Here is a 14,152-nt window from a genome sequence, read left to right on the forward strand (position 1 = left end):
GTCAATAAAAGATAATGCATATGAAATGCTATATTAGTGGCAAAAAAAGTTACAATAAAATGTAATTTCCTTGATTACATTTTTTATTCTTTCATTTGAGGGCTTTTGGTGATATTTTTGCAGTGAATTTTCTTTTTTGACAAATACCAAGTTTTATGTGATTTAAAACCGCTATATTATCATGCTATATTTTTCTTTTAAATCGTTATAATATGGTCATTTAAAATTTTCTACACCATAAAACTAAAAAATGAATATATTAATATCAGAATATTTCTTTGTTATTGCTGACTAAAAAATCCGAGATCGTAAATTCATATAATTCAAAACGATTGACCATTGAAATAGTATGGTTATAAATATTTTCCTATATGCATTAAAAGATGCCAATATATATTCAATATTTTACTAAAACCAATTCATATTGCACTGCACATGTAGAAAAATAAGAATAGATTATTATATAAAACGATCTTAGGTTAAGATGATAAATTGGATTAAAAATAACAGAGACTAATAATTTATACAAAATTATACTAGAGCTTGATGTAATTACAAGGTTAATTTTTGATAAAAAAAATCTTGCGAGGCTGTAAAGCCAGTAACCGATGAGATGAAAGGATAAATTTTGCGATTTATCGGCACTTAGATATAAAGCATTGTATTATATGTAATTTTATAATAATATCAAATGAGTCCTCTATTTATTACAATTTTGATCCATGAATTATGTATTTTGCAATATTGCTTGTTTCTGTGTAAATTAATTATATATGAAATCAATCATTTATTCTAATTGAAGAGCATATTCTCCAGTTTAAAATACAAAAAATACTTATCGTGAAGGGAATTCGAATAATTTTTACATTTTATGAAAAATTTGTCGACTTCTAATTAAATGCTTCATGTTTAAATATAGGAATTTAAAAACTGTAACATAAATGTAAACATGCACACAATCAAAATAATAATCGATCATACGTTGCAGGAAAACGTATTGATACAAAAAAATATGGACAAAATCAACAAAAGCCCTGTATGATTAAAATTATAAAAATGTGTACTACATACACAAATTTTTCTTGAAAATCTTCATTGACCTTATAATTCTGTAAATTATAATTAAATAAGCTATTTGTGAAATGGGTTTATGTGATTCTATATATGTTTCTCACCTAAATAAAAAGGGAATATTTCTGAGGGATTAAAATTTATTACATAGTGCTAGAAAATAGTTAATTACATAGTTTGAATTCAGACAGCAGCAGCATATATAATACATGGAAGGGTTTGAAAAAACTACAAAGAGTAAATGTGGCAGGTTGCCTAAAACATATGCAAAAAAATATTTAAATATATTACAATTAAGATTTATGTTGCAATTTATGCTGTTTTATTAGATTAGATTGTGCTACAAATCATCTACTCGCATATACCGCTAAAATATAACTTTTAAAACAAACTATTACCATAAAATTTGGTGTAATTATAGTGATAAATATAATCAGTTTTACGATACGAATATTTTAAAAGTAAATAGAGCCGTATTTATTCAGAAAAAGAAATTATAAAAAATAAATATTGATCCTAAGTTAACAGAAAAAAAATATCCTAAAGGAGATAACTATTTCTGACATAAAAATGTGTGAAATAAATATATCAAAATATTTCGGTATAAGATGATTAAAAACGAAAAAAAAATTAAGGACAAAATCTATTTTATCCTAAAAAATATAGATATTTGTAAAACTTAATTTTTTTTTGGTTCATAATTCTAGGATATGCTAATATATCTACTCGATGAAGAGTGCCTTGTCTTTATGGAATAAAAAATCTTTAATATCACATAATTTTTTAATACCATACAACATGACACAATAAAAATATCTGAAAAAATAGAAAAGGGAGCTGGTTATTATTAAGAATTGAATAAATAAATAAATTAAAAAGTTTAAAATATGTGAAATTTCTGGCGCTTAACAACGATTACAGATTTTATAAACTATAAAATTTATACTGAACTGTTGATTTTGAATGTTTTTGAATACGATAACAAAATTCTGAAAACCTTTTTTGGGTGATTCCGAAAAAAATGGTGGATTAGTATTAATTGATTCAAAAGAATACAAATAACAAAAAATTACATAATATATAATACGAAACAGGGTTTATTTAGAGAATCATATTCTGCATTGATCAAAATGACTGCTAAGTTGTATACAAAATCACAATTTACGATAATAGGATAACTATATATATCAAAAACTTACGCATAATTGTAATCTTATATCAAGATAGACAAATAATAAAATCAAAGATATTCAGGGGGTGATTTTATTGCGGATGCTTTTTTTTCTTTTAGATGAACCCGCTAAGCCGAACCTTATTTGTGCATTTATCTGTTATTTTTTTTAAAGTACAAAATTCAATCTAAAAAGTGACTTTTGAATATAGAAACCAGCATATTTTTCTAGAAGTACGCACTTTAATCATAAAAACAAGGACACGAAAGGCAGAAAGCTTTTTGAAAACATATAAATGGAGTAAATATATCAAAATCAACAAAAAAAAAGAATCGCAAAGCATGTTTACTTTCGAATGTACTAGATTATTAAAAATAAAATGGCAAATTCGGGAATATAATGAGGAAGAAACTTGCAAAAAACACTTTTGTAGAATTATCAAAGACCATGTAGTAACAATCTAAAATCAATCGTATGCAAAAAAAATCAATATAAATTTTTTTGGTGTAAAGAATAGATATTTTCTATGTTTATAAAAATAAGAACGGAATTATTTCAAAATTATAGATGATGATATAAAGAGTATTTTATGTTAAATACCATAAAGCCATATGAAGTAAATATCACATATTGAAAAGAAACAACTTTAACACAGAAAATAAAGTAACAATCCAAATTATAAACTTTCATCTTATAATTCATTGTTGGCTGAAGACATAAAATTGCCAAAAAAAGATGCAATATCAGAAATTAAAATCTAGGATGTAAATCTGTGTTAAATATTTTATCTAAAAATGAATACGATCTTGATTATTTCGGCATTTAAGTTCAGATACTTAAGCGAAAAAGTGAGTTTATGAATATAATAAAAGCAAAACTATGAAATCAATTACTGTATTAACCACAAAAAATTCAATGCTTGATATGTAGTGTTTTGAAATTGATTATAGCAATGTAATTTATTTTTTTGATGCATAAATATATATATCTACATTATTACGCGAATCATTAAAAATTGTTGAATAGATGTATAATAAGGTAAAGAATAAACAAGGGAATATTATTAAATAATATGAAAAGGACAATAAAATTCACAAGCTCGAGGTACAAGGAATCATCTAAATAGTCATACAGTGATCAGGGGGTGTATGAGAATAAAAATTGACATTAATTCTTGAGGAATATATGCTAGAAAATAAAACCGAGCATTATATTGATAAAAAAAATGGCGCAATCAATATCATGATAGATAAAGAGAAATATAAAGAAATAAATATGATGAAATTATTGTTAATATCAAATTTAATGAGTTAAATATACGATACTTCATAATATGTGGTAGTAGGGGAGAACAATGTCCTAAAGGTTATTTTAAATAACTTTAATTATTAATGTTAAAGTGACATAATCGCAATTATATAGCTGAAGAAAAGCCTTGAATTGAGAGGCATTAAAAATAGAAGAAGATTTAAGAGAAGAGGTGCTGATCAAAAGTAATAAAAAAATTTGCTCATGGAAAATCAATAAATCATTATATAAGTTAAAAAGCAGCTTTAAATATCGAAATCGTTTATATATACAATCATTAAATAGAAAAATCCCTTTTTAGCTATATTTTTTTTACAATAAATTGCAATATTCGGTTTTTTCGACGGCCTACCAGCACTAAAAAAAGAATAGTAAATTTATTTTTCGATTGCATATATGTCTTATAATATTGTTTAGTTTTAAGAGTTCCACTTTGCATGCAACTAGTTGAATTATAAAAAAATTAAGGGGTCTGTTTTTTCTTTTATCATATGTATTTAAACGTAATTTTTTTAAATTGGATCTCTTTGCGTTAATTATGCAGCTGAAAGTCGTATAAAGTTATTAATTTTTTTTTATTTTGCAAATATAGAAGATTTATATTTAAAGATGTTATGATTTTTTAATAAGATTTTGTGTTTGAATTCAATTTTTCTGTCTAAAAATGCAAATAAAAAATAATTATTGTTTTTAATTTATTTTTAATATTGAGATTCGAACTTAAATTTTCTAATTTAGGATTATATTCATGAATTATACACTATGAAATTAGATTTGAAATCACAAAAATGACACAGAAAAACAACCGCTAAAACACTTAATTATAGACTTAATCAATATATTTTATTGATTCTTATGATCACATGAAATATAATCAAAGGTTGTAACAACCAAAAAACACGGATAAAAAAAGAATAATTCTGACATAAATTATTATAGTTGATTTGAAAATTCCGATTATTTATTGATTCATATCGAATTAAAGTAAAGTAAATAATGCTGCAAGATAGACTAGGTTAATATAAAAAACAGGAAAATTGTTAAATTAAATAATGGCACATGAACACAACTTATATTAAAAGTAGCCAAAAGGTTTTTTAGTCCCATTTATTCTGTAAATGAGCTTAGTTTTATTTTTGATCTACAATTGATGTTATTATTTAAATAATAATTATAAGTTAGGGATAAATATAAGATAAAATAAACTTCTAGTAAACAGTATAAACTTTCATAATTTGGGTAAAATAATATGTATCAATGAAATTTTATAGTTTGCTAAATATATAGCGAATATTTTTTCAGTTTTTAAGATTATTAGCACAATATTTTAAAATTAACAAGAAATTTATAATTTATAAACGATTACTTTGTTATGTTATATTAAGCAAAGTATCGATTGATAAAAATATTATTTTTTTTGCAAGAATTATGTCTTAACTAACAAAATATGTACAAAAAAAAAATTAAAACAGCGTATTATTGTGGGAACTTTATCCAGTTTAACAACATATATATTTTTGTGTGCCAGAAGACTTTTTCAGCAACGAGCATCAAAGGTTTCTTTGCCAATTTCTTTATATAAAATATTTATACTTCTTTATTTGTTTGTACACTGGATAACATTTAGATTTATGATACTTCTATTTGTAATACTATAGGTTCTGCAAATCCAGTAATTAATATAATTCAATTAATTAATTTAGATAGCTTCTTTTCCACTTTTTTATTTTGAAGTGATAGAATTGAAGTCAAACCCCACCAAATATGATAAATGTTAAATTTTTTTTACCCATTTTATTAAGAATCTACTTCTTATAGTAAATGTGAGCAAAGATCGCTCTAAAATTATATGAATAAAACACAAACTTAGTTAGGAAAATTATATAATCATATAATAAAAATAGGGGTATAAATAAAAAATACTATCCACAATTTAAATGAGATTCCGTATTTCAGTTATACATAAAATACAATGGTAATTTACACATTTTAGTAGACTTAAAGATCGAAATTACCAATAATAATTTATATTCAAATTCATCCAATATTTTAATAATTATTCTATCAGATAATAAAATTGTAGTTACTTATAGAATTTAAATTTCATCATTTATATTCAAATTCATCCAATATTTAAATAATTATTCTATAAGATAATAAAATTGAATTTTAATCAATAAGTGGATCTAATATTTAAAAAAATGTAAGATATAATTCATGTATTGTAGAGAATTTCGAAGAATTAAATTTTTTTAAGAATGGTAATATTTAAAAAAATGTAAGATATAAATTCATGTATTCTAGAAAATTTCGAAATATTATATTTTTTTATATGTATATTAAACCATTTATATCTAAAAAAATAGCACGATCTTAGATCTTATATTATATAAAATTTTTAAAATGGAATCTTTTAAGTGGTTCAAACGATGAAATTTTCATAAGATATTTTCTTTAATCATGAAAACCATCAATATTCTGTTAAATAACAAATAGAAAGCCGTGTTTAGTTTCAACCAGCAGTAGCTTGCTATCATAAAGGAAGATAATCATATAAATATGCTTTTAAAGGTTTATTTACAAGAATAAAAATTGTACATAGAAACACAACAAACTTTTTTTTTTGAAATACCTATTTAATTTAAAAAATTATAATTTAATAATTATAAAATAGGAATTATTGATTTATAATAGCCTCGACCAAAAAAAGGAAACGAAAAGATATTGTATGATTATTAATTAATTTAAAGACCTTTCCATGCAATCCGATAAAAAAAAATAGCAAAAAAATTTAAATTTTGGCATAAAATATAACATTAATTAATAGTCTATGACATCGCGAGGTTAAAGCTTTTTTAAGATATTAAATAAAAAAATTATATACTTAAAATATAAAATTCTTGGCATCAAATAGAATATTAATAAATAGTCTAAGAGAATTGCGAAGTTAAAGGCTTTTTATTGAAAAAATAAATTATATACTCGAAATATAAAATTCTTCGCATCAAATAGAATATTAATAAATAGTCTAAGAGAATTGCGAGGTTAAAGACTTTTTTAAGATATTAAATAAAAAAATTATATACTTAAAATATAAAATGCTTGGCATCAAATAGAATATTAATAAATAGTCTAAGAGAATTGAGAAGTTAAAGACTTTTTATTGTATAAAAATAAATTATGTACTCGAAATATAAAATTCCTTGGTACAAATATAATATTCTAATAACATTGCGAGGTTAAAGACTTTTTTAAGATATTAAATAAAAAAATTATATGCTCAATATATAAAATGCTTGGCATCAAAATAATATTAATAAATAGTCTAAGACCATTAGGAACAATATATTCAAAATAAGATATATTAAATCATATATAAGCTCTTTGCCCACATAAAAAAAAATGAATGCCAGATTTCGATTTTTAAAATATGCAATAACACTTTTAACAATCTATATAAATTTTACGGGACTATTCAAATACAATCCACCATCATCGAGCATAAACACGAAAATTTACACGGAACCGAAATACAAGAAGCTTATCTTAATTCTTCTTGATGGTCTTCGCATTGATGGATGTGTCAAAACAGGACAATCTTCATTTTACCATAATAATTTTGAATTTTTGAGCTCTCTCGGTGCAGAACATAAAAAAACATTTTTGTGTGTTAGTGGCATACCTACAGCTACAAGCATTAGGGTTAGGAGTTTTTTAAGTGGAAGACCGTCTAATTTTCTTGATGGAGTCAATACATTTTGGGTGGATTCTTTTCAGTGTGATAGTTTTATATCGAAATTGTTTGAAAATTTGAATATAAATTCAGATGAAATTAAAAAAAAAATTATAAATGTAAATGATGAAAATAAAAAAGATTTATTAGAAAACCATAGAGATGCGAAATTGGATGATTTTAAGCTGGAAAAACAGGATAGTAGTTCTTTTACCAAAAATAGCAACAGGAAACAAGATGATATTTATTTTTTTGGGGATGACACATGGACAAAACTTTTCCCAGAGCTTTTATCCTGTTCTTTAACATTGGGCGCGTACGATAAAAATGTGCCCCTTGACACAGAACAAAAAATAATGGAAAATATTATCGAAAATGTTAACTTAAGAAAATACTTACTTGGACATCTCATTTATCTTGATCATTTTGGACATGAATATACTACTAATAGTAAAGAGGTTCAGGGGGTAATGAAAGGCTATGATTCTATGATCAAAAAAGTTTATGAAAAAATGGATGAAGATACTCTCCTTGTTCTTCTTTCTGATCATGGCGTTAATGATGATGGAAGTCATGGTGGGGCTAGCGATAAAGAACTAGCAAGTATCGGTTGTTTCATAAATAAAAGAGGTTCATGGGATGTTAATGATATTGAAAAGGGAGAATTAAAATCAGAGAATATGCGAAAAAACGAATATTACGATGATAAAGAGAAGGATATATCAACCTTTTTATCGTATAAAGAAGACAAAAAGGTTGATAGTTCCATTTCCGAAAAAAATACAGCAGCTTCTAATGAAAACAATACCATATGCAAACAATATAAAGACAAAAATACGAATAAATTTATAGATAAAATAAATAAATCTGATGTAATTTCAAAAATGGAAATTATAAGAAAGAAATATATGAGCAAATTATACAGTGGTGGCTTGGAATGGGTAAAATCATCAGAAGATATAAAAATAGCACATCAAAACGATATAATGCCAACGGTTTGTGCTTTAATGGGTCTACCCCTCCCGTTTTGCATTTCAGGTTCCGTAATACATGAATTTTATTGTAATGATGGTATTGAAAAGATAACTGAATTGTATAAAAATTGCATGGAACATAAAAAAGAAACATTAATCAATACTAAAAATAGTATTCATGAAAATGATAAGAAAAAAGAAATAAATACAGAAAAATCAACAATAAATACACAAGAAGATTTAATATATGATCTTCTTAAATACTACGAAGAAGATTTTAAATTATCCACAGAAATTTACTCTACTTTTTGCGGAAAAAACATACCAAAGCTAATTTCATCCCTTCTTTGCATGATAATATCACTCTACATGTCCCATAAATCTATAATACAAATATTAACTTCCAGAAAAGGAATTATTTCAATATTTTGTATGATAATGGTATCACATTCTGTTTATAGCTTCATACACGAAGATCTTTTCTGGGCATTTCTGTTCTTTATATCACAACCAAGCCTCGTAAATCTTGTTCATATCATAATATTTATATCAATAGGAAAATTTCCCCAACATAGTGAAGACAGATTCCTTTTATCCCAAAAAATCACACCCTATTTCAACAAAAATTATTCTTTAATTTTATTGATTATGCTATATCACGCAGTAAATTTCTTGTCTACAGGCAATAAAAAAATAGACACGTACACTCGGCTCAAAAAATACATTTCAAAAAGACTTATCAACATTCATTTCATTACGATTTGCATGAAATACCTTTTTCCTGTTCTTTTAAAGAACAATTCGATGACATTTGCATGCTTCGAATTTTCTTTCGAAAACTTGTCTACACTGTTATACAATCCAACAACACTGCTATACATGAATATAACAAACGAAATAAAATGTAAAAATATATTTTCCATATTCGCTTTAGCCAACATGTCTCTATTCGCTTCCGACATGAACTATTCACTATCAAGCATAAATTACGATATACCATACACTTTTAGTCACGATGCTAACGTATTTATGAGCACTGCACTCATGGCCTTTTACCTATCATACCCCAGAATCAAAATACTCACAAATAACTTTAAAAAATATAAAAATAATCATGGTAAAAATATGAAAACTGAATCTACTGCCATGGCTGCAAAACCCATTTATCATTCAATCGATCAATACTTCGCCCTCATTCTCATAAATGTCGCACTTACTATGGCTATGGGCTTATGGTTCTTTGATAATTTTCTCTTTTATTTCTTTTTTGGTGGAAGACTGTTCTTCGGATGCTTTTATTTTGTTGTTGAAGTCTTGGCTCTGTTAACTTATGAAAAAATATTGTAGTATGAAAAATTGGTGAATTATTAAAAAAAATTGTATTTAAATCTGCAATAATCTATTTCTAAATCTAGAAAAAATTTTGGGGTTTTTTTCATGCTATTTTAATTCTTTGATATTAATTTAATCTTCTAAATTGTCTTAAAAAAACATTTTATCGTCATTTTGGTCTTTTTTAGAAACACCATTCCTTAAAACCCCTTTTAGATAAAAATAAAAGGTAGCTTAAATTCGAATTATAGTCAGTCATTGACTTTGCCTTTCAAAAAACCTTTTTTGTAGATAAAAATCAAAATATTTGAGACAATAAAAAAAAAAGAATTATAATCGATCATTAATTTTGTCTTTTAGACTAAAATCAAAGTTAGTAGATGTAATGTTAAATTTAAATTATAATTACTCATTCATTTCGCGTTTTAGAAAAAATTTTTTTTAGATAAAAATCAAAGTTAGTAGATGCAATGTTAAATTTGAATTATAATCGATCATTTGTTTCGCGTTTTGAAAAAACCTTTTTTTTAGATAAAAATCAATGTTAGTAGATGTAATGTTAAATTTAAAATTATAATTAACCATTCATTACGCATTTTAGAAAAACCTTTTTTTATTAAACGGTATGAATGAATCACAAAATTGATAAACATTTTTGGATAACTAATTACTGATAGTAAGGTAATGTGAAAATTGACTATAAATCGGTAATATATTTCATCTTCCTGGTAATATCAATTTTTATGTTTTTTGAATAAAAATTAAATTCTATACATATAATGTGAGATTTGATATGAAATAGACATTATTATGCCTTTATGAATAAATTTTAATGTTTAGAAACCAATTGGAATATTCATGTAGAAAAAGGGATAATTAAATATGTTTCATTTTCCTTATCATTGTAGTATCGTATAATCAATACCATTATTTCCAAAAAAAATGAAAATATTTTAAGCTAAAAATTTTACATTTGAATCTTTATAAACTGCCTGCATAGTTTAGGGATCAACAGTCTATGTTTTATGTGATTGTCACACGTGCAGTATTCATCACAAGTAGACCATATTCAGTTCTCATATTCCTCTAGAATTTATTATGAAATTTTTTATATTTTACGAGATGCATGTAATAATTCCTTTTTTATGCACCATTCGTAAATAAAATCCCTCTTTTCTACTTTCTATATCGCTTCTATTTAATCTGGATTTTTTGTATACTCTTTTATTTATTTAATCTCTCGATCTATCTGATCTGTTTAATCTTGATATATTTTTTGCATGGTAGTTTTATCATTATTTGAACACTCTTTCTTTATATTTTGTTAAGATTTTCTTGCGTAAATTTTTTTTCGTGCATTCTTTTTTTATAGAAACTCACAAGATTCTCTCATTTTTGCATTTCTATGGTAGAAGCGGTATATATTGTCAATATACTTGCATTTCTTACATTCGGATCCGACGTAAAGGCAATAATATATAGGTATTTGTATTTTGGAATATGTTTTCAGGATAATTTCAATTCGATTTCAACCTAAATTATACTTCTTGATGGTGTTTTTGAAGCTCGTCAACTTATTACACTTAAATTTTTTTCAAATTCATAAGAAATATTTTCTGTAAAATTGAAACAAATTAATACAATGTAGTAAAATATTTATATAAAGATTCTAATAAATTCCTTAATCATATCGTAGGCTTATTAATAGATGCTTATATCAATAAAAACCTCGTTTTTTTATATTATAATTTTTATTCGTTAGTTTTTAATCAAACTTATTTCTGTTGTATTTTTGGAACCTTTTTTTCTATTATGAGCAAATGATGCATTTTTTTATCTGTTATTTAAAGTAAGACTTTATTTTTCACGATGCTTTTATTCAATATTTTTGTGCCTAAATTTATTTTACGAAAAACTTACACATTTAGTTTTTTTAGACAAAAAAAATTTAGCGTAACTTAATACACTAATATCTGTCTTTATGTGTATCTTTAGTATAATCATTTCCAGTTTTAATAATTATTCACTATAAAATCACATTTTTATCATATTTATAACTTCTTTGTGGTGCTAAATACAGACTAAAAATAAAAAAAATAAACCTTTATCTTAAAATATATAATGATGCATTATGATGTGCTAAATCGCATTTTTAGGTATGCAGAATTTCTAGCATATATTCAAAACAAAATGAAAAAATAATTTAAATAGAAATGGATTCGAATTTCTTATTATTACCATTGCCACCATAAAAAGGTCAGCTATACTAAAAACCTCTATTTTACTTTTTATACATGGTGTTTTGCACATGGAAATATATCTTTTAAATTATAACTGCCAGAAAATATTTTCCTCAAGCTTCTAACTTTATAAAAAAATTTTCAAGCAAAAAGAGTATATAGTTATTCGTAAAAAAACAACCACTAAAGACAACTGTGATCTATATTTTTGTCCTAATAGCAAACTTACACTAATTATAGGGGAAAATAAAAATTCTCATCTAATAAGAATATATTCTGCTTTATTTATCTATGAATTTAACTAAATTTATAGAGCAGAAGTTTTTATAGACGGCGAAAACAGGAATTATCTGCGACTATAAAGACAATAGAACCGATTTAGAAAAAAAAGGTTATTAAATAAATTGCAATCGTGATATAACATCTCAATCATTTGTAAAGCAAGTCTGCTCGATTGATACAAGAGTGTTTTTTTTTCTTACGGCGAAAACAAAAAAATTTACGAATATACTGACAAAAAAAATTTTAAGAATGAATAAAATACACATTAAATAGATTTATGGTGTGATCTATTATATTTAAGATCTATAATAGCATTGTAATATGATGGTCTTATTAATAGACCAATAAAAGGTTTTTAAATCTACATAATAAAAGAACATCGTGTTTTCTTGTCATTAAATTAAGCAATGTAATATTCTTATGACATGATATTAAAATTTGAATTTGAATTTTACACGGAAAAGAGAAAGGGTTGGATATCATTTATTCATTTTTTTAGGCATTTAAGACTTTATTTTATTGATGTTTTCTTATTTTTTCTTAATTTTAAGGAATTACAATAAATATGCTTGAAAATTCAAAATACATAAATAGATTTCATCATAAAGTATATACGGATGTCTTAATAACACTTCCCCTTTAAATAGCATTCGAATGTCCAAGCAATCAAGCATTTTTATTAAATTAGAAAATTAATGAAATAAACTTTGCTACATAATTTAGTCTTTGTAAAAAACATTTCAATTATATATGCTATCTCATATTCGAATTTGCGGAAACCTTATTTTTGCAATTAAATACAATAAATTAAAGAATTCTGCTCAGAAAAGCCCTTAAATATATATGAATTAAAATGTATATATATTCATTAATTTTATACTAAATGCTTTTGAATATTTGCCTTGAATTCATAATGAAGATCATCCTTAGTGTATATTTGCAGATAATATATTTACCAATAACTAGCAAAGGTAAATTGATTTTATGAATATCGGTTGCTTATTTTCTTTTTTAGATTCGTATGTATTTGGCATCTATTTTCAAATATTATTAGGGGTTGTAATAGAAAAAAGTCAAGAATGCACGAAACTATAATTAAATGAAGCTGGCTCCTTTATTGTAAAATTTTATGCAAAATCGAAAATTCAAATCTATGTGAAACTATCTAAATTCCAAATAAGAATTGCATCCCAATAAATTTCGTGTGTATGGACCATATAAACCAGGAAAAATTTTACAATTTGCCCCCAGAAATACATGGGTTAATTCTATACAACATGAACATGTTTCAAGCATTTAAATTTGCCATGATAAATAAAAAAACAAGTATTATTTTAAGATCAAATTATCGATTCTGGCAGAAGGAATTTGATGGCAATAGCTGTAATGACACATCCCTGCAAAGATCTGCTATATCTTTTCGAAAACACATGGAACTTAGATACTTCGATCGTATGAACATAAAATCCTGTGTTGGGGAAGTAAAAAGAATTGGAATGACTTTTATGAACCCAATTTTACATATAAAGAACATGGACCAACTGACATACTGCTCATCTCATCATGACACCATCAATATATACCATAAATCAAAGCTGGTAGTTGCCTTTAAATGTCACGAAAACTTTATCACTGGATTCGGAATAAATAAAAAATATATAGCAACAAGCAGCTTCGATAAAACATTAAAGATATGGGATTGTGATACCAGAAAATTGTTGGTCTGTGTGTCAGAAAAACTATACGCTATAATGGAATTAAAAATGACAGATGATCATATAATAGCGGGGTGTACAGATGGTAAAATTCGAGTATACTATTTCTCGGGAAGGTGTCTTATAATACTAAATTGTCGTTCTTTGCCAATAAGTTGCATGCATATACACAAAGATCTTGTTGTGTGCGGATCGCTGGATGGAACAGTGAGTTTATGGAATTATAAGGCGGGTGTGCCCCTTAAAAATCTAAAAAGACATCAAAAACATGTTATTTCAGTTATTATGAATGATGATTATATAGTAAGCAGTTCAATCAGTGGTG

The sequence above is a fragment of the Rhyacophila brunnea genome, unplaced genomic scaffold (genome assembly GCF_057557595.1).
Source record: "Rhyacophila brunnea isolate RB1 unplaced genomic scaffold, BYU_Rbru_1.0 scaffold_35, whole genome shotgun sequence".
NCBI classification, from domain to species: Eukaryota; Metazoa; Arthropoda; class Insecta; order Trichoptera; family Rhyacophilidae; genus Rhyacophila; species Rhyacophila brunnea.